Here is a 25,000-nt window from a genome sequence, read left to right as displayed (position 1 = left end):
CTATATTTATGTTCAGTTTTCGTTCTCATTTTTTTTTTTCAGATATATATTTACTGATTTTTTTTGAACTGCCTGATATCCGGTGTTCAGATTTATATATACTTTTTTCCTTCATTTTTTTTCGACATATATTCGCGCTGGTCTATAATTTCTCTCTCTCTCTCTCTCTCTCTCTCTCTCTCTCTCTCTCTCTCTCTTCCTGATTCTCTATAGTCCTTTCATCTTAACTTGGCCCAGATTTGCCACCTTCTTCAGCTTATTTCACGTAGCTCAGTGGCAGAAAAAGACAATACTACGGCTCTACATGCATTACATAGCACTTCTTCGTGACTAGCATCGCCTTCATGTGCTAATCTATTCCTACACTTCTTATTCGCGGTGGAAATGACATACTTCCATTTTATTTTTGCTGCATTCACGTAACACCCTTTCCTAAGCGATTTATTTTGTGTATTACATCTCACTTTACATACATCTCACTTTACACACATGCAAAAGGATATTAAGCAGTCAAATATAAATCGCTAAGGAAGAGGTGTTAGGGGGCTTCCTCAACTTAATACACTCTACTGTCCTCCTGTGTTATGTAAATTCTTCTAATATCACAGTCATATCTAAAATTTCTATTGATTTTATTTATGTTTTATTCTTGTTGCCTTTAGATTATTGAGAGAGAGAGAGAGAGAGAGAGAGAGAGAGAGAGAGAGAGAGAGAGAGAGAGAGAGGTAAAGTTAACATTTTTACCATCCATTGCGACTGATATATTTTAAAGCCTATTTTGACAGTACTGAGAGAGAGAGAGAGAGAGAGAGAGAGAGAGAGAGAGAGAGAGAGAGTTAACACTGATATATTTAAAAGCTTATTTTGAATACTGTTTTTACGCTTCAAAAGTTGTATATCGACATACTGAAAAAATTCCACGAAATGTTTGGCGCAGAGAGTGAGAGAGAGAGAGAGAGAGAGAGAGAGAGAGAGAATTTTCAGACCTTATTCCCTCTCTCTCTCTCTCTCTCTCTCTCTCTAATTTCCGGGAACCCATCACATGAGGTGAGGGGGTATTGTTTTTGCCTATGACAGCTTTGGCGGGGGGTGGGAGGGGAAGCGGGGGAGGGAGGGGAAGCTCGAGGACGGGGAGGTATATTATTAGGGAGTTCAATATTCGCAGGGACGGGGACGAGTTGGCGCTGAATCATTTAGGAGACGAATATTTGCTGAGGGAATATTCATCTATCTATCTATCTTTCTTTCTGTCTATCTGTGTCTATCTATCTATCTTTCTGTCTATCTATCTATATCTGTGTCTGTCTATCTGTCTGTCTGTCTGTCTGTCTGTCTATTTATCTGTCTCTCTATCTGTTTATCTGTCTAGCTATTTATCTGTCTATCTATCTGTCGCCAAACGTCATAATTCCGTAAGGGGTGGCCACAAACAAATCGGCTCCATGTCGCCTTGTCCCCTGCCATTTCGCTGCCCTTCCTCCAGCTCACCCCCCCCCCTCTCATACACCTCTCCACTCCACGAGGTTGAATATCCCCTGGGCTAATATTGACACAGGCAGATCTGAATATTGTCCAAGTGTCAATTATTCCTTGGAGTTAATATTCAAGGTGGTGATATTCCAGTGGCTAAATGATCTAGGAAGCGAATATTCCACTTGAATTAGATTGAATATTCCACGGGGCTCAGACCGAGTATTATCCAGTAGCCGAATATTTCATGAAGCGAATGTTCCACTAGACGGAGCCGAATATTATCCACCTGCCGAGTAAGCCAGAGATCGAATATTCCACTGGACTGATTCGAATATTCTCCCGGAGCTTAATATTCGCGAGGGCGGAGCCGAATATTGTGTGGAAAAATATTGTGTTGATTGGCGGGTCAGGGAAGGTCGCGGAATACTGTATTAGCTGGTGAGAGAGAGAGAGAGAGAGAGAGAGAGAGAGAGAGAGAAGCGAAAAACTGAGCTAAGGTAACTATAGAAGACAGGTTAAAATTCGGATGTGTAGTAGTAATGAATAAGTCGCCTGCGAAATGGAAATAAGACGATACCCACTGTCTTAAAGATAAATGTAATCGTCTTGAAGGAGCAAAATAAATATATAATATCCAGTTAAACGTCTTAAGATTAGTATGGGATTCACACTTCGCCCTCATATGTTTCTTCACTAAAAAAAAACTCCTGTCCTAGGTCATGTCAGGATTTTGCTTAGATTGTGTCCAGTTTGTGCTTAGATTATGTCCAGTATGTGCTTAGATTATGTCCAGTTTGTGCTTAGATTATGTCCAGTTTGTGCTTAGATTATGTCCAGTTTGTGCTTAGATTGTGTCCAGTATGTGCTTAGATTATGTCCAGTTTGTGTTTAGATTGTGTCCAGTATGTGCTTAGATTATGTCCAGTTTGTGCTTAGATTATGTCCAGCATGTGCTTAGATTATGTCCAGTTTGTGCTTAGCTTATGTTCAGTATGTGCTTAGATTATGTCCAGTTTGTGCTTAGATTATGTCCAGTTTGTGCTTAGATTATGTCCAGTTTGTGCTTAGATTATGTCCAGTTTGTGCTTAGATTATATCCAGTTTGTGCTTAGATTATGTCCAGTTTGTACTTAGATTATGTCCAGTTTGTGCTTAGATTATGTCCAGTTTGTGCTTAGATTATGTCCAGTTTGTGCTTAGATTATGTCCAGTTTGTGCTTAGATTATATCCAGTTTGTACTTAGATTATGTCCAGTTTGTACGTAAAATCATGTCAAGTTTGTCCTTAAATCATGTCAAGTTTGTTCTTAAATCATGTCAAGTTTGCCCTTAAATCATGTCAAGTTTGCCCTTAAATCATGTCAAGTTTGCCCTTAAATCATGTCAAGTTTGTTCTTAAATCATGTCAAGTTTGCCCTTAAATCATGTCAAGTTTGTTCTTAAATCATGTCAAATTTGCCCTTAAATCATGTCGTTTGTCCTTAAATCATGTCAAGTTTGCCCTTAAATCATGTCAAGTTTGTTCTTAAATCATGTCAAGTTTGCCCTTAAATCATGTCGTTTGTCCTTAAATCATGTCGTTTGTCCTTAAATCATGTCGTTTGTCCTTAAATCATGTCGTTTGTCCTTAAATCATGTCAAGTTTGCCCTTAAATCATGTCAAGTTTGTCCTTAAATCATGTCAAGTTTGTACGTAAAATCATGTCAAGTTTTATGTATTTTTATCACTTGTCTGTTGCTCCTTAAAGTGGTGTTGAGTGCGGGTATTTAATTTCACAGTGACCTCTCGTGTTGACCTTTGACTGCGGAAAGGTTGTATTCTCTGCCTGGAAGACGTGTTTAAAGATGGTATTAGTGTGACCTTAATTAGAATATGATGCTAGTCACGAAGAAGCTCTGTGGAAAGGATAAAGAGCCACACGAGAATATGATACTAGTCATGAAGAAGTGCTATGGAAAGGATCTGATTAGGACTTAGGACATCAGCATAGTGGTTTATTATGAGTTGAAGTATGTATGTATGTGGGTCATTCTGGGTGAGCTTTGCTGAGAGGTAGACAATTTAGTTGGCACTCATCATCATCATCATCATCATCATCATCATCATCATCATCATCATCATCATCATCATCATCATCACCACCACCACCACCACCACCACCACCACCACCACCACCACCACAACCACCACCACCACCACCACCACCACCACCACCACCACCACCACCACCACCATTATCATCATCATCATCATCATCATCATCATTATTATCGGGATCAGCATCGTATCGGTATCGACGTCATTAAAGAATTACTGTAGATTATTTTTAGTACCTCAGTCCCAGAGGAGCTTAAATTGAAGGAAATAACCACTAAGAAAATAATGGCAGTAAGTGACCCGTTTATTCCTGGAGGTCTTTTTAAGGCTATTATCTTTGACCTTTTTTCCCGGAAGCTAAATAAAAATAGTTTGGCGCTGAGAGAGAGAGAGAGAGAGAGAGAGAGAGAGAGAGAGAGAGAGAGAGTCAAAGGCATATGTTCTCGACAAGTTAGAATTGTATTTATAGAGTAGCACAACAGTATGATGCTAGTCACGAAGAAGTGCTATGGAGAGGATATAGAGCCACGCAAGAATATGATGCTAGTCACGAAGAAATGCTGTGGAAAGAGTATGGTCACACTAGAATATGATGCTAGTCACGAAGAAGTGCTATGGAAAGGATATAGAGCCATGCAAGAATATGATGCTAGTCACGAAGAAATGCTGTGGAAAGAGTATAGTCACACTAGAATATGATGCTAGTCACGAAGAAGTGCTATGGAAAGGAAATTGAGCCATGCAAGAATATGATGCTAGTCACGAAGAAGTGCCATGGAAAGGATATAGAGCCGTAACACTGACAACGAGACACGTGAAATATGCAGCAGAAGGACAAATATCTGGACCAAGTTAAAATTAAAGGGGAATAGTTTATATCTCTCTGGTATGTCATTGTATTTTTTCCCCTAATTCTGTAATCAGTATCGGAAACAGTACTAGCATAAAAGGTAATACAAAGGAACATTACTGGAGATAAATAGCGAAGACGTGGATGCTAAGAGTGCCCTGTCATCAGAATATCACTCGTAATTGAAAACTAAAATCAGAAATGCGTGTGATAAATGATGTATAATCTTGCTAGGAGGGAGAAACGTGGAATACAGAGCTTTCGTCTATTTTTTCAAGACATCTTCAAGGTATTCCGTTTCCTGTAGTGGTAATCGGGGTAACGGATGCGCCGGAACCCCCACAATCTAACCAGGATGCAGCCAAAGCCGAATGTGGACGTATGCAGAACTGGACTAGTTTTTCCCGCGCGTGGAGCGAGAGACCCAAGTACGCCTATATTTGTGTGGACTCCAGGGATTGGCTGAGTGGGAGGTGGGATTGGAGAGTGGGAGAGGGATGTGCGGGGAAATAGAGGAGAAAATGGTAGGGGAAGAGGGAGGAAAGAGGGGGAGGAGAGGGGACAATGTTTAAACTGCCTATATTTGTGGAGCGCTTAGAGAAGGATGTGGAGGAGGATGGGGACGGAGAGAGAATGAAGAGGATGCGGATATAGGAAGGTAAATGTGGCACTGAGCTTTTTTTCTCTCTCTTTTTTAGTCACTTATACTTTCTAAAACGGTAAACAAAACAAAGCGACGATCCCAGTGGCGTGTTTTGTGCTGCCTTGGCGCTAAACAGAAAACAGACGAAGTTCAAAGGTCTGGAGTGAGAGAACCTTTGACAGACGGCCTTTTGGTTCTGTTATCGTTTCTGTGTCGTTACCGTCCAGACAGTGAATTTACTCTGGGCAGATGATGGTAATGAGTCCATGGTGAAGTCCATTTACTAGATCTGAAGCCTGTCAACGGAGAGTCTGAGCAGTGACATATCAACAGAAAAAGATCGCAGTGAACAATAAGCACAAGTTTTTTGCTTATCACAGACAGTACTTTAATTACAAAATACATCATGCTCAGGTGAATTATATTACTGTTGATAAAACTAACATGAAACTCATATAAGGACTCATCGCAGCAACAGACCTCGCCGCCAAATTGCTATCCATATCTTATAGCATCCTAAATCCCCTGTTTATTGATTATTGTGGCTGACGACAAGCAGAAACGGCTTTAGTTGGTCACCCGTAAAAGATCCCTAATCCTTTTAAAGCGCGTTTTAGCCAAGCGTAGTCATAGTGGAGGATTTGACAAGTAACCAAGGAGACTCATTCCTCATTGTATTTCATCTGTCTATCTGCTGCCAGACGCCTTAATCCCGTAAGCGGTGGCCACAAACAAATCGCCTCCATGTCTCCCTGTCTCTCGCCATTTCACTGCCCTGCTCCCAGCTCACAGCCCCCTTGCTACCCCAAAATACAAGTTGTGAGAGTAGGCCAATCAGATGAAAACAGATTGCCAATACCTTAGCCAAAAATGCCTTGTCTCCACCTAAAGCAGAATGAAGGAGTGAGGGAGAGACAGTATTGAGACTATTTTTGTGATGACCTGAATGATTTTAGAGCAGGGGAGAGTGGGAGAGGGGAGAGGGGAGTTTGAGGGGAGAGGGGAAATTGAAGGGAGGAAGGAAGGGGAGATGGAGAAGGGGAAGGGAGAAAGGAGGGGAGGGAAGGAGAGAAATAGAAAGGAAAAATGCAATGTAGGGATGGTTGCATTTATGAGGTTGAGAGACGGGGTGAGAGAGAGAGAGAGAGAGAGAGAGAGAGAGAGAGAGAGAGAGAGAGAGAGAGAGGTATGCAGCGTGAGGGAGGAGGAGAGGGAGAGAAGGGGGAAAATTCCACACAAGGACGCTTATATTTGTGGAGTCCCCAGGGAGAGTAGAGACAGGGAGAGTAGGAAGGGGTACAGAGGAGGAGTGGGAGAGGAGAGGGGAAGTGGAGAGTGAGAGAGAAAAAAAAGAAGGGAGTGGAGACAAATTAGGAACTGGGAGGGAAGAATATATATATATATATATATATATATATATATATATATATATATATATATATATGTGTGTGTGTGTGTGTGTATTATGAAGTAGAGAAAGGGGGAGAGAGAGAAGGGGGGGGGGGGAAAGGAAAGGAGACTGCAACACAAGGACGCCTATATTTGCGATGTCCCTAGAGATGGGTAAGAGGAAGGAGGAACGGGGGTAGAGGAGGCCAAAGTGAGGGAGGAAAGGAGTACAAAGGAGTACATAGGAAAGCAAACAGCAACAGACCTGTTAGTCCTCTCGTGGCTGTTTGATATAGGGAAGGTTATAAATTGCAATACTAATCTATCGGTTAAAGACAAGGATAAAAAAGCAGAAAGGCCCCCCCCCCACACCAAACTCATCAGCCGAAACCAGCAGGAAATAGTGAGAAACACCACCATGCAGCATAGAAGAACTGTTAAGGAAATTTCATAGGAATAAGGAAAAGGGTATTTTATTCTATACCGTGTACCTGCAAGGGAGAGTAACATAAAGTCAGCAATAATTATCGATGTTGTTCAGCAGTTGTATCATCCAGGCTCTGAAAAAGAACAACATAACATACACCACAGGAACGTGTTATTCAGGAGTGAACATATTTAGCTGGGAGTCAGATGGCAGATACTTACCCAGGCGATTTTTAAAGGTTAGTACTGTACCACGATTTACTGCTTTTGAGGACAGTTTGTCTCTTATATTTACAACTCTATTAAAGAAAAAATGCTTAGCTCCATGTGACTGAAACTGTTTGCCAGAGAGAGAGAGAGAGAGAGAGAGAGAGAGAGAGGGAACTGGAGGGAGAGGGAGGGAAACCAAGCTTGAACATGTGGGTGGGTAGGGGGGAAAGGGAGGGGAGGTAATCAGAGAAGAGGGGGAGGGAGAAGAGAGGGGAGGGAAGGAGGGGGAGAGAGAGAGAGAGAGAGAGAGAGAGAGAGAGAGGGGGGGTTTTAATTAATTGTTATTGATGCTGTGATTTCAACTCAGGAAATTGGTGATGCCTGGCGAATGGTGGTAGTTGTGGTGGATGGTGGTAGTTGTGGTTGTGGATGGTGGTAGTTGTGGTTGTGGATGGTGGTAGTTGTGGTTGTGGATGGTGGTAGTTGTGGTTGTGGATGGTGGTAGTTGTGGTTGTGGATGGTGGTAGTTGTGGTTGTGGATGGTGATTGTTGTGGTTGTGGATGGTGGTAGTTGTGGTGGATGGTGGTAGTTGTGGTTGTGGATGGTGGTTGTTGTGGTTGTGGATGGTGGTTGTTGTGGTTGTGGATGGTGGTAGTTGTGGTGGATGGTGGTAGTTGTGGTTGTGGATGGTGGTTGTTGTGGTTGTGGATGGTGGTAGTTGTGGTTATGGATGGTGGTAGTTGTGGTTGTGGATGGTGGTAGTTGTGGTTGTGGATGGTGGTAGTTATGGTTGTGGATGGTGGCAGTTGTGGTTGTGGATGGTGGTAGTTGTGGTTGTGGTTGTGGTAGTTGTGGTTGTGGATGGTGGTAGTTGTGGTTGTGGATGGTGGTAGTTGTGGTTGATGGTGGTAGTTGTGGTGGATGGTGGTAGTTGTGGTGGATGGTGGTAGTATTGGTGGATGGTGGTAGCTGTGGTTGTGAATTGTGGTAGTTGTGGTTGATGGTGGTAGTTGTGGTTGTGGATGGTGGTAGTTGTGGTTGTGGATGGTGGTAGTTGTGGTTATGGATGGTGGTAGTTGTGGTTGTAGTGGTGGTTATGGTCGCGGAATGTTGGTAGTTGTGGTAGTAGTGATGATGCTGGAATGAAAAATGTTTGTAGTACTGGACAAATTGTGGTAGGAAGTGACCCTTAGATTAACGACTGCAATTAAAAGATGGATGGTGGTAGGCAGGAATGGTGGCTGCTCTGGTAATGTTGGTAGTTGTGGATATCTTTCTCTCGTAATGTTGGTAGTTGTTAAATATTGTGATTAAGAGAGGAGGGTTTGGAAGTCGAGAGGTGAAACAGTTGATAGTAATAATAATAATAATAATAATAATAATAATAATAGAGGATGATAAAGATAATAATAAAGATGGAGATGACGATAACAATAATAATAACAATAATAATAATAATAATAATAATAATAATAATAATAAAAATAATATTAATGATAATAATGTGCTGCGTGTGTGTGAAGTAGGAAATGTTGGTTGCTGAGTAATGTTGGTGGGTGTGGTACCTGGAGGGATGGTGGTAGTTGTGGTAGGTATCAAGGCTGAATAGTGGTAGTTGTGGTAGGTGACAAGGCTGAATAGTTGTTGCTGTGGTAGCTGGGTGGATGGTGGTAGTTGTGGTTGGTGAGTGTAGTGGTGGTGGTGGTGTGCAATTATAGAAGGTAAGGCTAAAAATAAAGAGAGAGAGAGAGAGAGAGAGAGAGAGAGAGAGAGAGAGAGAGAGAGAGAGAGAGAGAAATTAAAGCTAGATGAAAGGGAGAGAAAATTAATAACGAAGATAAGAAGAGATGGAGAGATAGTAACGAAGAAGAGAGGGAGAGATAGGAGAGAGGAGAGGGAGAGAAATTAGCAATAGGGAGAGAGAGAGAGAGAGAGAGAGAGAGAGAGAGAGAGAGAGAGAGACTGGAGAAGGGAGAGATAATTATAGATTAAAAAGGAAAGTGGAAAAAGAAATGGAGAGAAGAAGTGGAAAGACTGAATTTGTCATGGGATAGAGAGAGAGAGAGAGAGAGAGAGAGAGAGAGAGAGAGAGAGAGAGAGAGAGAGAGAGAGAGAGGAAAACAGTCATCGTGGTGAAAGGATTAATTTAGAAGTAGATGAGAAGGGAAAAAATCAGAGGAAAAAAGATGATAGTAAAAAAATCAGGAAAATTGTAATTGGGGAAAATGGGTGGAAATTGGATTGGGTATTGCGGCAAAATATTCAGTGTTTGAGGGTCCCTGAGCGGTGTGTGTGTGTGTGTGTGTGTGTGTGTGTGTGTGTGTGTGTGTGTGTGTGTGTGTGTGTGTGTGTGTGTGTTTTGTGGTCGCCTGGGGAATTTTCGTTAAGGCCGTGAGTATGAATGGCTGTGTGTGTGTGTGTGTGTGTGTGTGTGTGTGTGTGTGTGTGTATCAGGCCCCAGTATACGTTCATATGTGTACCCATCCACTAAACCCAGCACACACACACACAGGACAACACACCATAACACTGTACGGGATTAACACTTTTTTTGCCCCCGACACAAACACACCAGAGTTACTCCTGAAATTTGCACTCTCGGTCCCGTTTTTTATAAGCCTGTGTAGTACCAATCTTTCTCTCTCTCTCTCTCTCTCTCTCTCTCTCTCTTGTTTTGGTTCCTGTGCTTAATTATGCGTGTTTTTGCTCTATGATATTTTGTGTTTTTTATCTGAATGGTTCGTATTGGTGTCTGTTTATTCCTGTCTGTTTTAAAGAGGCGTTTATTGCGTTGTCTGTTTGTCTACGTTTTCTGTTTGGGTGTTTACGTTTTGGGGAGGGTACGCTGCGTTGCTGTCTTTGTGTTTTTTATTTTATTTTTTTAAGTTGTTATGTACTTTCCTTATGTTCCTGTACTCCTGTGTTGATTTGCTGTATTTGTGAGTTTACAGGGATGAGAACTGTGGCTAGGCGCCTCTTGGTGTCTGCCTCTTTTACTCTTCTTTATTTCTCCTTCTTGTTCTTGTACTCCTCCAATTCTTTTTCTTTACCCCCTTTTTTCCTTTCTATTTTTCAACGTCCTTCGCCTTTCCTACTTCTCTCCTCCCACCCTCTTCTCTCTCCCCCTCTTTCTGTATATATTCCTCCCTCCCTCCTATCTCCCTATCTCCCTCTCTTTCCCCCCAGTCTCCAATCTCCCTTGTTCTGCCTCTTTCATATTCCCCCCCCCTCTCCATCTTTCCCCTCTCTCCCTTTTTCCTTCCCTTTCTTCTCACTTCCCTCCTTTTCCATTCTTTTTCTCTCCTGGCCATCCTCTTTTCCCTCCATCCTTTTCCCTCCCTCACATCTCCCCCCCCTCTCTCTGTCTGTCTCTCCCTTCTCCCTCTCCTGTCCTCCCTTCCTTTCTACTTCCCAGTCCTTCCTCGGGCTCATTTTTGCTCCCTCATTCCTATATACTTTCCCTCTTCCTCTCCCTCCCCCTTCCGTCTCCCCCTCCCCCTTCCCCTCCCCACCTCCCCCTCCCCCTCCCTTTCCTTCTCCCCCCCACCTCCCCCTCCCCCTCCCTTTCCTTCTCCCCCCCACCTCCCCCTCCCCTCCCTTTCCTTCTCCCCCCACCTCCCCCTCCCCCTCCCTTTCCTTCTCCCCCCCACCTCCCCCTCCCCCTCCCTTTCCTTCTCCCCCCCACCTCCCCCTCCCCCTCCCTTTCCTTCTCCCCCTCCCTTCTCCCCATCCCCCCTAGGGTATATGCAGTAGTCCTATAATAAATGCACGTAACACAACCCGGGTATATCACACGCCCCTGCCCCCATACCACTCCTATTCTCGATATCCTACCTGTATTTTTGGACGCTCTCTCTCTCTCTCTCTCTCTCTCTCTCTCTCTCTCTCTCTCTCTCTCTCTCTCTTTTATTTCTTCCCCTTCTTCCTGTTTTCCTCGCCTTCCCTCTTTCATTCCCCCTCTCTCCGTCCTTCTCTCCTCCCTCCGTCCCTCTGTTCTCCCTCCGCCCTCCCTCCCTCCTCCTCTCCTCCTTCCCTCCTCCCCCCCCTTTCCTCTCCCCACATCGTCACAGATTGCCACACTTCTCTCCAATTGGGCTGTTAAAGTCCTGAAGGTGGTTTGGTGTGATGCTTGTTACCTTTCTCACTTCTTGCTCACTTTCTCAGATTTACTTACTCACTTTCTGTCTGCGTTTTGGCTTACCGCTCTCTCTCTCTCTCTCTCTCTCTCTCTCTCTCTCTCTCTCTCTCTCTCTCTCTCTCTCTCTCTCTATTTCGCAGGGAGAGGTAGGAGGGAAAGATAGGGGAGGAGGAATGTGAGGAGAGAATGATAGTGATGATGATGATGATGATGATGATGATGGTGATGAAGATGGTAATGATGATGATGATGATAAAGAGGAGGAGAGAAAGGGATGCGAGAGGGAGGGACAGGGAGAGGAATAGGAGAGAGAGAGAGAGGGGGGGGGAGGAAGGGAGACGTAGGAAAAATGGCGGTAAAGGAAATAAAGGAAGAGAAGAGAGGCCACGGTGGAGGGGAGGAGAGAGAGGAGAGGAGAGGAAAGAGAAAGAAGAGAGAGAAGATTCCGGGGAGTTTTGAATTTGTTTTAGAAGGAAGACGAGAGGATGAAGAGAAGAGGAGAGGAGCGGAGAGGAGAGGAGAGGAGAGAAGAGGAGAGGAGAGAAGAGGAGAGGAGAGGAGAGAAGAGGAGAGGAGAGGTGGGGTGAGGGAAGAAGGAAAAGAAGACTGAAGTGGGTGGTTATTGGCAGCGGAGGCCGAATGAGTGCACGATTGGGTGAGAGAGAGAGAGAGAGAGAGAGAGAGAGAGAGAGAGAGAGAGAGAGCTGTAAGTTGGAAGTAAATGGACAAGAGACTGGCGTTGATGAGATATTGTTTTGTAAATGAGAGGGAAAGTGAGACAAGGGAGGAGAGAGGGAAGAGAGAAGAGAGAGGAGAGAGAGAAGGGAGAAGAGGAAGGGAGAGGAGACAATGGAGAGAGAGAGAGAGAGAGAGAGAGAGAGAGAGAGAGAGAGAGAGAGAGAGAAGCTGCAAATGAGTTGGAATCAGTAAAGAGAGGAGAGAAGAGAACAAGAGGAGAGGAAGGAAGGGGAGAAAGAAGGAAGAGAAATGGGTAGGAGAAGAAGGAGGGGGAGGAGAGAAGGAAGGGAGAAGAGAGGAAGGAAGGGGAGAAAGAAGGAAGGGAAATGAAGAGGAGGAGGAGGAGGTGAAGGAGAGAAGGAAGAGAGAAGTGAGAAAAGGAAAGAGAAAATGAGAATAATAATAAAAAGGAGAAAGGGGAACAATAAATGAGAGAGGAGTGAGAATAAATGAAAGGAAGCAGAGGGGAACTGAGGGGAAAAAACTGCAATTCATAGGAAACAAAAAGAATGAAAGACAAACGAAGGAAAAATAAAAGACAAGGAGATATAGACGAAGATTTTTAAGACCGAAACAAAAGAGGAAATGGACGGGAAACGATACGGGATTTAGCTGAGAGAAAAATGAGAGAGAGAGAGAGAGAGAGAGAGAGAGAGTGAGTGTTTGTGTGTACGTGGGTGTTCCGTATTGTCTTCTGAGGAGCTCTTGGCCTCCTTACTCCTCTTCTTTGTCCTCCTCCTCCTCCTCCTCCTCCTCCTCCTCCTCCTCCTTTCTCCATGTTTTATTTACTGTCCTCCTCCCTAGGTGTAGTAACATGCATACATACATACATACAGAGAGAGAGAGAGAGAGAGACGAAAGGAGATCCTGGAGAAAGGGAGAAGAGATACCTCAGATGGAAGAGATTTAAGTGTAGACATGATTTAGCTGCCAGAGAAGTGACTGTGTGTGTGTGTGTGTGTGTGTGTGTGTGTGTGTGTGTGTGTGTGTGTGTTTTAATGGTATATAATATTTTTTGTGCTTTGACTTGAGTGCATTTCCGTATGTTTTTCTTCCCTGTCTCCGTCCTGGCTTTTAACGCGCTTGTCATCTCCTGTTTGTGTCTGTCTGTGTGTTTGTTCTCTGAGTTTGTCTTTATTCTGTGATACCTATTTATTTTCTTGTTTTAATACCTTACCTGTTTCTCTGTGTTTGTTGTTTTTAGTCAGTCTTCTCATCCAAATCATTTTCTGTCTTATGCTTAAAACTCTACCTGCTTACTTGCTTCTTACCTTCTCTCTCTGCTCTCCCCCGTCCACACCACCTTGTCTGCTTAAAGCGTAGTCATAGAGAGGGTCAGAAGGTAGACTAGATACAAGACAGACGGTGAGACAGAAGATAGCGACGGTAGACAGAGGTGTGGTATGACGGTAGATAGAGTTGTGGTATTGATCGGCTCACTGACTATTGCGGAGGGTTTGAACATCCACCCCTCGAATTCAGTGATAATTGATCCGAATCCACTCCAAAGCACCCCCTGAACGTGAGGCCAGTACCACACCGACCCAGCCACCTGCCTTCTTCTGACAACCCTGCTTTTTAACCTGCAAGTTATGTGTTTACCTGAGCGTGTTTTGCTCTTGTTGTCTCCCAGGCAGGTACGCAGTCACCTGAAATTGTGTTTTGTTTTTCTTTTTGTCTTGCGTAATTTCCAGCCTTGTCTTGTGCAGGGTTTTTCTTACAGTTCCGTGTTCTAGGTGGTTTAGGAGGCAGTAGCACCGTTTCCTTAGCGATTTACTTTACACATAATACATTAAGTCTCTTCTGTGGTGCTTATATCCTTTTAATATCCACTTAATCTGCATCAGTAACACACAGAAGGATACCATGGTGTAATGTCTAGAATAAATCGGACAGGAGGAGGTGTTACGGATTCTCCAGTAACATTTAGAATACCCCCTAAACGGTAAATGATTATTATATTTCTGCCACCTCATTCTCAAGGTTGTCTGCTGTTTATATATATATTTTTTCAGTTTGCCATTATTCCAGTATCACTTTTAAATTATCAAAGTCCACCTGATTTTCACTGGTTATATGTATCTATCTCTCTGTCTCATTTATCTATTTGTTTTTACTTTTTTTTATTTATTTTGTTTGTATGTGTCTTTTACCTCGTTTTTTTTGTTTTGTTTTGTTTTCTACTCCTGGTGTTGTCTTGTAATGTCTGTCAGTCTCCATCTGACTATATTAGCTATTTTTATCTATATCTATCTATCTATCTGTCTATCTATCTATCTATCTATCTATCTATCTACCTACACCTTACATCCATCCTCAAGTATCCTAATCTCCAAGCTTTTTTCTTTTTCTTTTTTTTGGACTAACGTGAAAAGTTTCGTCCCTTCGCGTCGTCTGGACATTGTTGGCTGCTGGGAAAATAAATGCGGTGTAATGGACCGTCTCAGGCCTGGGACTAAAACTTTTTCCCGACTCCGGAGGTGGGGAAGGAGTGGGGGAGGTGGGGAGGGGAGAGATGGGGAGGAAAAAAGGCGAGGAAGAGGTTATGAGGGAAGGGAAAAGGGGGAAGAGGGAATGGGGGAGAGGAGGAAGAGGTTGTTGGGGAGAGGAGGAGGAGAAGAAGGGGAAGAGGGAATAAGGGAGGGGAGGAAGATACTGGGGAGAGGTGGGGAGGAAGGGAGGGGAGGTGAGCAAGGAGGATGGGTGGGAAGAAGAGGTTGTGGTAGCGAGAAGAGGTTTGAAAAAGGGATGGAAAGTGAGAGGGTGTTTGGAAGTAAGTGGGTGTTGCGTGCATGCCTGCGTTTGTGCGTGTGTACCTGCGTGCGTGTGCACCTGCGTGCGTGTGCGTGTGTGTATGTATATCCCAGTCCGGCTTGCGTGTATCCAGAAGTCTGTTAATAAATTTCATGGCCTCATTCACAAAAACTTGCCTTTGTAAAAACCAAGACACACACACACACACACACACACACACACACACACACACACACACACACACACACACACACACACACACACACACACACACACACACACACACACACACGGAACTGGCAGTTAGTGAGGCAGGATATCTCGTGTATCTGCTAAATGCTTTATAAATAGACAGAAAACATATACACCTTTTTATCACAGATCCTTCCTGTATCACACCACCCAATACCAGTCCATCACACCAGTTACTGCTTCATTCATACCAGTGTTTCATGCCTGTCTTTCAATAATACCAGCACAATATAACCTTCCTTTGTAATACCGGATAATACCACTGTCATACCACTCACTGTTTCATTTATTCCAGTGTTATATAAGAAGCTTTCAGTAATACCAGAGAGAGAGAGACAGAGACAGAGACAGAGAGAGGATAAACTTAATCTTTTTTTTCATATATATGGTCACTGAGAGGATTTTCGAGAGAGAGAGAGAGAGAGAGAGAGAGAGAGAGAGAGAGGATTTAGTGCATATGGTCAGTGAGAGGATTATTCTTTTCAGTTACCGGATGTGTCAAAAGTTTTATGTAGCATTTTATTTACTTTTTTGGCATCGTGGGGGATAAACCAGCTCTTGTCAATTACTTTTTCGTCACCCTGTAGTATTTTGACTATTTTTAACGCTACGCTCTCTCTCTCTCTCTCTCTCTCTCTCTCTCTCTCTCTCTCTCTCTCTTAACCTTTTCCATAATTCTCTCTCCCTCCCTTTGTCTCTTTCTCCCCTTCTCTCTGTTTCTCCCTCCTCTTTCTGTCTCTCTTTTCTCTCTCTCTCCCATCGTCACTCACTGTCATTAACTCTCTATCTTTTATCTGTATTTTAACATTTTGGTCTGGCTTTCTCTCTCTCTCTCACACACACACACACACACACACACACACACACACACACACACACACACACACACACACACACACACACACACACACACACACACACACACACACACACAATCCCTCACCCCTCGCTCAATCTCTCTCACTTTTCCAGCTTTTATTTATGCAGTGTATCCCTTGTCTCTCTCTCTCTCTCTCTCTCTCTCTCTCTCTCCCCCTCACACCCCTTTTCTCTCCCTCCCTCCCTTTCCTCTCCCTCCCTTCCTCCCTTTCCTCTCACGCTCCCTCCCTTCTTTTCACTCTCACTCCCTTTCTATCTCCTCTCTCTCTCTCTCTCTCTCTCTCTCTCTCTCTCTCTCTCTTTCCAGATTTTATTTATGCAGTTACCCCTTGTTTTGGCCCTTCCCCTCACCCCATCACTTCTCCCTCCTCCCTCTCTCTCCTCCCCTCTCCCCACTCCCCTCTCCTCTCCCCTCTCTCCTCCCCTCTCCCCTCCCCTCCCCTCTCCCCTGTTCCCTCCCCTCCCCTCTCCCTCTCTCTCTTTTTCTCTCTCTTTTATCCCCCTCTTCCTCACCCATACCGTTGTTCAAACAGTAAAGATTTATGATTTTTCCTTTCCCCTTCTTTCTCTCTCTTTCTTCTTTCCTCCTCTCTCACTTCTCTTCTCTCTTCCTTTTTCCTTTCCCCTTCTTTCTCTCTCTCTCTTCTTTCCTCCTCTCACTTCTCTTTTCTCTCTCTCTTCCCCTTTCTCTCCTTTTCACTCACTTCCTCTTACTTGGTCGTCTCCTCCCTTTTCCCTTCATGTTCCTTGTTCTCTTCCTTTTAGTTTCCCTTTTATTCTTTTCCTCTTCCTCCTCTTTTCCCTCTTCTCTATCCTCTCTTTCCCTTCCTTCCTCTTCCTTTCTCTCTTTTATTTTCTCTCTTACTCTTCCTCCTTCCCTTCCTTCGCTGCCATATTCTCTCCTCATCTGCCTCCCTTTATCCTCTCCTTCCTTTCTTCCTTCCTTCCTTCCTTCCTTCCTTCCCTCCTTCCTTCTTTCCTTCCCTCCTTCCTCCATTCCTTCTTTCCTTTCTCCATTCCTTCTTTCCTTCCTTCCTTCCTCCATTCCTTCTTTCCTTCCTTCCTTCTTTCCTTCCTCCATTCCTTCTTTCCTTCCTTCCTTCCTTCCTTCCTCCATTCCTTCTTTCCTTCCTTCCTTTCTTCCTTCCTTCCTTCCCTCCTTCTTTCCTTCCTCCATTCCTTCTTTCCTTCCTTCCTTCCTTCCTTCCTTCCTTCCTTCCTCCATTCCTTCCTCCATTCCTTCTTTCCTTCCTTCCTTCCTCATTTATCTTCCCCCATATCCCTCCTCTTTGTCCTTTCCCTTCATTTTCTCCATTCCATTTTCCTCCTCCTCCTCCTCCTTCTTCCTCCTCCTCCTCCTCCTCCTCCCTTTTAACCACATGTCGCCTTCACTTTTCTCTCGCTGGGGGCATTTTTCCGGGGGCAGTGGCGCGTGAGAGAGAGAGAGAGAGAGAGAGAGAGAGGGGGGAGGATCCTTAAGATTTGCCCACCATCCACTCACTTGATGTAGAGAATATTACATGAAATCTAACTAATTATATTCCTGTGTCAAATGCTATGTAGTTTTGTCGATGGGGAGGTAGATAGAGTTGGTGGGGAGGAAGATGGAGTTGGTGGGGAGGTAGATAGAGTTGGTGGGGAGGTGGATGGAGTTGGTGGGGAGGTAGATGGAGTTGGTGGGGAGGTGGATGGAGTTGATGGGGAGGTAGATGGAGTTGGTGGGGAGGTAGATGGAGTTGGTGGGGAGGTAGATGGAGTTGGTGGGGAGGTGGATGGAGTTGGTGGGGAGGTAGGTAGAGTTGGTGGGGAGGTAGGTGGAGTTGGTGGGGAGGTAGATAGAGTTGGTGGGGAGGTAGATAGAGTTGGTGGGGAGGTAGATAGAGTTGGTGGGGAGGTAGATGGAGTTGGTGGGGAGGTAGATGGAGTTGGTGGGGAGGTAGATGGAGTTGGTGGGGAGGTAGGTAGAATTGGTGGGGAGGTAGATAGAGTTGGTGGGGAGGTAGATGGAGTTGGTGGGGAGGTAGGTAGAGTTGGTGGGGAGGTAGGTAGAATTGGTGGGGAGGTAGATGGAGTTGGTGGGGAGGTAGATGGAATTGGTGGGGAGGTAGATGGAGTTGGTGGGGAGGTAGATAGGGTTGGTGGGGAGGTAGATGGAGTTGGTGGGGAGGTAGATGGAGTTGGAGGGGAGGTTTGGTACGGTGACCTGTCGTTAAGAAAGGGTACAACGGGTTATCTTTTCTCCGTTCCGGGTGTACCACGAATTAATGAACCCAAGTGTACATGAATCACGGTGTGTGCATGTGAAGGTTGTGTGCGTGCCTGTGTCTGTTTTTGTCTTTGTCTCCAGTCAGTCACGTGTTAGCAAGGACTAGTGTGTGTGTGTGTGTGTGTGTGTGTGTGTGTGTGTGTGTGTGTGTGTGTGTGTGTGACCGTCAAGGCCTCTGGTAGCCGCACAGAATTCTATTTATGAAACCTAATTTATTTTTATGATAAGCAAGTTTCCATATGGTAACTATTATCACAGAGACTGACTAGGAGAGTGTATGTGAGTGAGATGGAGGGGGGGGAGGGGGAGACAGAGAATGAGATGGTGGGGGGGGTAGTGGGAGGGAGAGACCGAGGATGAGATGGAATGATGGAGGGTGTGGGTTGGGGATAGGGCAGCTTGATGGCGAAGGACAGGATGACAAGGATTGAGGCTTCAGGATGTAGATATAACTAGCTATACTACTTTAACTTGGCGTAAAATTGCCATCTCTCCATCTTGAATGCCGAGTTGTAACAATAGAGAATACTAGAATATGATGCTAGTCTAAAAAAAAAAATGCTATGGAAAGGATATAGAACCGTAGTATTGTCTTTTTCTGCCACTGAGCTACGTCAATTAGCTGCAAAAGGACGAAAATCTGGGCCAAGTTAAGGTAAAAAGAGTAGGATTTTTTTAATACATATATTGTTGCTCCAAAATTCTCTCTGTTTTGCTTGTGAAGTGTTTTTTTAGTTGCATAAGTGAAAATAATAGTTTAAACGGGCAGTCGGATACAGAATTTAAGATTAGAGAGTTTTTAAATACCGCGCGCGATGCTATGTTGTTTTTTTCTTGCTTATGGCGCAAACCGATCCTCTTGTTCCTATCGTTCCTTCGCCATTTTTAGCAATTTTGTGGAGTTAAGTACGCTCACGGCCTTTGTTCCCTGCGCTACCCGATCCTCTTTTGTATTTGTTACCTCTGCTCGATGCTGTCCTGTTTTGCCTGCTTCTACTCGATGTTGTTTTGTTTTTCTTGCATATAGCGCAATCGGACCTCTTGTTTGAATCCTTCCTTCACTCGTTTTGCCGTTTTATGGAGTTTATGATGCTTTTGTCACCCGATCTTTTGTTTTCTTTGCTTCTACTTCCTAGCCTTTTCTCGCTCTCCTTTACTTTTCCTCCCCTCCCCTTTCCCTCCCCCAATCCTACTTTCCTCCGGTCTCTCCTGTATATAATTCCTTCCTTCCTTCCTTTCCTTTCCTTTTCTTTCCTTCCCTCTCTTTCCTTCCTGCCTAGTTCTTCCCTCACATGCTCTTTGTTTTTCTTGCTTCCACTCGATCCTCTTCTATTTTTCATGTTTCCACTCGATGCTCTTTGTTCCTCATGCTTATGGCTCAGTAGGATCCTCTTGTTTCGCGCTTCTTTCACCCTTTATAAACTTTTGTGAAACTTATTGTGCATTGTGAATAGACTACTGGCACTGCTTTTTGTGTTCCCTGCCATCCGATCCTCTTTTGTTTTTATTTTGCGTCAGGAGCTCCAAACGTTGCAGTAATATTTTTTTTTTTTTCGTTTTTTTTTCTCAGTTCTCGTTCATTCGCAGCTGAAATTCTCTTACATAAAAAGGAAATGTTATCAGGTTTATGCACTAACAATACCGGGAAAGAGAGAGAGAGAGAGAGAGAGAGAGAGAGAGAGAGAGAGAGCATCAGTTCGTGCAGTATGTTTCCATTCGTTTACACATAATATTACAAACAATCTTTTCACTTAAACTTGACCTAAAATTGCCATCTCCCCATCATTAACGCTGTAACAGGGGATGAGAGTGAATGAACACTAGAATGCTTTGCTATACTCTCTTCACTTTAACTTGGCCTAAAATTGCCATCTCTCCATCTTAAATACTGAGTTGTAGGTGAATTAACTCTAGAATCTGATGCCATACTCATGTCACTTTAACTTGGCCTGAAATTGCCGTCTCTCCATCTTGAATGCAGTTTTAATAATAGATTGTCTGGAACGTGATGCCAGACACAAAAAAGTGCCATGGAAAGAATGAAGAGGTGTAATAGTCTTTTTTTTTTTTTCCCTGCCACTGAGCTACGTGAAATGGCAGGAAAGGGACGAAAATCTGGGCCAAGTTAAGATGAAAGAACTGTCGTCAAATCAGCCCTCCAATCTGACTACACTTCGCCATCAACGGAGCTGAAAGGGGGTTAGGGATCTTCGCCAGGTTGGAGTAAACGCACTATACATTTAACCATCACCTGAGCTAAGAGGGGTTAGGGATATTTATGTGGTTAAGGTAAACGCATGCACACCTGGCCATCACCTGAGCTGGAAGGGGTTAGGGGACTGTTTGCGAGGTTAGGGTAAACACACTATAGCAACTGGTGCCCTATTGCCCTGACTGTGTTTATTTTCCTTCAACCACGACATTCCCTTTTTTTCCTCTTGTTTACAGCGTCATGTGGACTACGTAGTGGAGGAAGTGATGATGGGGTATTTTTAAACTGTTAGCCATTTTAGCAGGGTGCGCTAGGTTTACTTTCGCCAGGATTATTGCGTTTATTGTTATTTTGTTTCATTTATTGATTTATTTACTGGTAACCATATCCTAAGCTAAACTGAGAACCTAACCTAACCTAACCTAACCTAACCTAACCTAACCTACCTAAACTTACATAAACTGACCCAACCTTTCCTCTTTCTTTCCAGGTGAGATGCTGGGGTGAGAAGGGAGAAACCAAGTAGGCTCTTAGCACCTCTTCCTTAGCGATTTTTTCTACACCTTACACCTGAACATCCACCTGTGTGTTATTAATGCAAGGTAAAATCATTAAAACGGCATACAGGTAAATATTCAGGTGTAACAATGTAGGATAAATCGCTAAGGAAGATATATTACGAAGCCTTCCGTGTCACCAGATTACGACCTCCAGTTTGAGTGAGATGGGTGAGTTAATTTTGGGTTCACGTAAGCCAGTTTAGGTAGTTTTAGGTCTCTCTCTCTCTCTCTCTCTCTCTCTCTCTCTCTCTTGCGGTTCCGTTATTCCATAGGTAAAGGTAATCTATATTTTGCTTCATTTTTTTTTTAATCTGCCTGTAATATTCAACTAAAGTTTTTTTTTCCCCCTCAAACTGAAGGCTACAATTTTTTATGCAAGGAAGAAGGAACCAAAGGCCAGACCCCCGCGACATTGTTCCCTCTACGAAAAAAATAAAAATAAAATAACAGAGCGCCACATTCAAGATCCCTTCATATAAACTTAATGACATCTTCAGTACGAGAGACAGTTCCGGAGTTGATCAGATTCTGGAGTAAGGAAGGATGGGGTTATCTTACTTCATCGTTGGTGTTGTTGGGAACCCGGTAGATTGCAGGCTGAAGTTGCTCCCCCGCAGTCTGTCATTCTCCTTTCGGGGGACGGAGAACTGAGGGACGTTTGAGTAATTGCGAGGACATCTGCTGCCCGGTTGTATCAGTGCCACCGCGTGAAGGCTCCTCTCCCGTCATCATTTTGAAAACTTTAAATAAGTTTCCTCATCGTTTTGAAAAGTTTAAATGTCTCGACATCATTTTGAAAAGTTTAAATAAGTCTCGCTATCATTTTGAAAAGTTTAAATAAGTCTCGTCATCATTTTCAAAAGTTTAAATAAGTCTCGTCATTATTTTCAAAAGTATAAATAAGTCTCATCATTTTCAAAAGTTTAAATAAGTCTCGTCATCATTTTCAAAAGTTTAAATAAGTCTCGTCATTATTTTCAAAAGTATAAATAAGTCTCGTCATTATTTTCAAATGTTTAAATAAGTCTCGTCATCATTTTCAAAAGTTTAAATAAGTCTCGTCATTATTTTCAAATGTTTAAATAAGTCTTGTCATCATTTTGAACAGTAGGAGCAAACTCGTCATATTTTTAAAAGACCTATTGAATCTAGCGTGTTTTGTCGCTGTTGCAATAATCCAGCACCACCGCTACCCCGCCAGCACCACCCCGTCACCTTCCTTTTTTCCTTTACCCCGTGACCGACTCTCTGGGGATTATCAGCCGCCAGGATCGTAAAATTCAGGAGAAAGCGACATATCTGTATCATAAATCTGAAAAAAGGTGACACGAAAATAAGGAGAAAAAGAGAGAAAAAATTACGTGGCAAAAATGGATGTGATTCCCGGAAGTTTACAAGGTTAGCGACACTCAGGTTCAATAGCACGTACATACATACATATATACATACATACAAAGAATCATACATACATACACACATTCAAAAAACATACATACATACAGAAAAACCATACATACATACATACATTCAAAAAACATACATACCTACATACATACAGAAAAACCATACATACCTACATACATACATAAATACCTGTACGTACATAAATATTTCCACTTGCACAATGGATCATCAACACATATATATCACTTGTCACTTGACTTCGCCTGACGTCAGTTGCTTTTAATGTCGCTCTTTTGCCACTTGACATCAACTTTCCAACCTGATGTCATTTTGATGTCACTTTCCAGCCTGATGTCACTTTGATGTCACTTTCAAATCTGGTGTCACTTTGATGTCACCTTCCAACCCAGATGTCACTTTGATGTTACTGGATGCCACTTTGATGTCACTTTCAAACCTGATGTCACTTTGATGTCACTTTCCAGCCTGATGTCACTTTGATGTCACTGATGTCACTTTCCAGCCTGATGTCACTTTGTCACTTTCCAACCTGATGTCGCTTTGATGTCACCTTCCAACCTGATGTCACTTTGATGTCAGCGGTAATGAATTTGGCTGAGGCATCCACTGGAAAATGTGTCCTTAATTAAAATGCTCTTCATTATTGAGATTTTTGTCCGCTGACCAGACGCCGAGAGAGAAAGAGTTTATTCTAATTTAATCTGTTAATTATAGAGGTCCTTGTGTGGGGGAGGGGGAGAGGGGAGGGGGGAGTGAGGGGAGTGGGTGGGTGTGGTTGGGAGAGGGGGGATGTGAGGGTGGGGGGTGTGAGGGTATGTAGGGAGAGTGGATGTGTGAGGGTGTGGAGGGGGAATGGGGTGTGTGAGGGTGTGGAAGGGGGGTGGGAGGGCGTGGGTGTGGGGTGGGGAGTGTGAGGATGTGGAGGGGGAATGGGTGGGTGTGAGGGCGGGGGGGGAGGGTGTGGATGGGGGGTGGGTGGCATTGGGTGTAGGGGTGGGGGGTGAGAGTGTGTGGAGGGGGAGTGAGTGTGTGTGGGTGGGAGGGTGTATTTTGTGTGTGTGTGTGTGTGTGTGTGTGTGTGTGTGTGTGTGTGTGTGTGCTGAATCTTGTACATGTGTTTGCTCTTATTCTTTGCTCAATTTTGTCGAAGTGTGTACATGTGTGCGTCTATTAGAGCATGTGCGTGCCGCAGCATGTGTGTGCGTGTGTGTAGACCAATATTGCTAAGTGGTGCTGAGAGCGACTGTGATATTGGCACGCGGTGAGAGAGAGAAAGAGAAAGAGAGAGAGGGGGGGGGACTGGGGAGGGAGGAAATGTGAGAAGTGGAGAAGATAGGGAAAGACAGATAGGAGGAAAACTAGGAGGGAATGAAGGAGAAGAGGAAGGGAGGAGATGAGGGAAGAGGAAAAGGAAGAGTAAGAGGAGGAAGAGGAAGCCAAAATAAAAATGCAGCTAAAAAAATATATATATATAAAATTCCTTCCCCAAAAAGAGCTTCACTTCCTCCATATTTAGAGATGCTGTTGAGAGAGAGAGAGAGACAGAGACAGAGACAGAGAGAGACAGACAGACAGACAGACGGACGGACGGAAAAACAAATATACACGGACAGACATAGACAGACAGACAGGTGAACGGAACCACACACACACACACACACACACACACACACACACACACACACACACACACACACACACACACACACACACACACACACACACACACACACACACACACAAAACGCAATAATAAAAAAACACACGAAATACTGAAATGCAAAAAACCGCTCACTATGAGGGTATTCAGTGATTGTACACCATCATTACCTAGAATTACCGATCATTTCACATTTCTCCGTCAATTGCCACAATAGTTTGCATCCATTACTGAGTTTTAATGGACCGGGAATGTGTGTGTGTGTGTGTGTGTGTGTGTGTGTGTGTGTGTGTTATTCCGTCCACCTGTGTGTTTGTCTGTGTCTGTCTTTTTTTATTATTGCGTGTTTATGTTGTGTGTGTGTGTGTGTGTGTGTGTGTGTGTGTGTGTGTGTGTGTGTTCTTCCGTCCACCTGTCTGTTTGTCTCTGTTTTTTTTTTATTATTGCGTTTTTATGTTGTGTGTGTGTGTGTGTGTGTGTGTGTGTGAACTCTCATGGATGGAACATTTATCTCTTTATTTATTTATTTATTAATTGTGTGAAGTGGGATGCTTTCATTTTCAGCAGCTCGATCGTATTATTATTTATTATTATTATTAATACTATTATTATTATTATTATTATTATTATTATTATCATTATTATTATTATTATTATTATTATTATTATTATTATTGGCTGTAGAAGTTTTTTAAAATATCCTGCCTTACGTGACAGCATTTGCCATTATCATTTTTGGTGGACTTAAATTGCTTTTCACTTTGTTTATAATTAATGGAAGACAGGCTAGGGGTGGGGGGAAAGGGGGAGAGGAAGTGGGGGGAAGGGGAGGGGAAGTGGGGGTAGGGGAAGGGGGAGAGGAAGTGGGGGTATAGAGGAGGGGGGAGATGGGAGAGGAAATGGGTGTAGGGGATGTGGGAGGTGGGAGTGAGGAGGGGGAGAATAAAGTTATGGGGGTGGTGGGGAGGGGGGAATGGGAAGAGTGAAATGGAGTGGTTAGTGGTAGTGGTGATGGTGGTGGTAGCA

At 43.7% G+C, this 25,000-nt stretch overlaps 1 protein-coding gene across 1 annotated transcript in view; it reads left to right on the top strand.

Moving 5' to 3' along the window:
* The window catches only part of LOC145398178 (furin-like protease kpc-1), a 200,035-nt gene that overhangs the window by 101,834 nt on the left and 73,201 nt on the right, over positions 1-25,000 (top strand). The window lies entirely within an intron of this gene.

This window comes from Coenobita brevimanus, chromosome 44, assembly GCF_032717465.1.
Source record: "Coenobita brevimanus isolate Jiangsu-jjx chromosome 44, ASM3271746v2, whole genome shotgun sequence".
Taxonomy (NCBI): Eukaryota; Metazoa; Arthropoda; class Malacostraca; order Decapoda; family Coenobitidae; genus Coenobita; species Coenobita brevimanus.
This window is presented reverse-complemented; position numbering and strand designations above follow the sequence as displayed.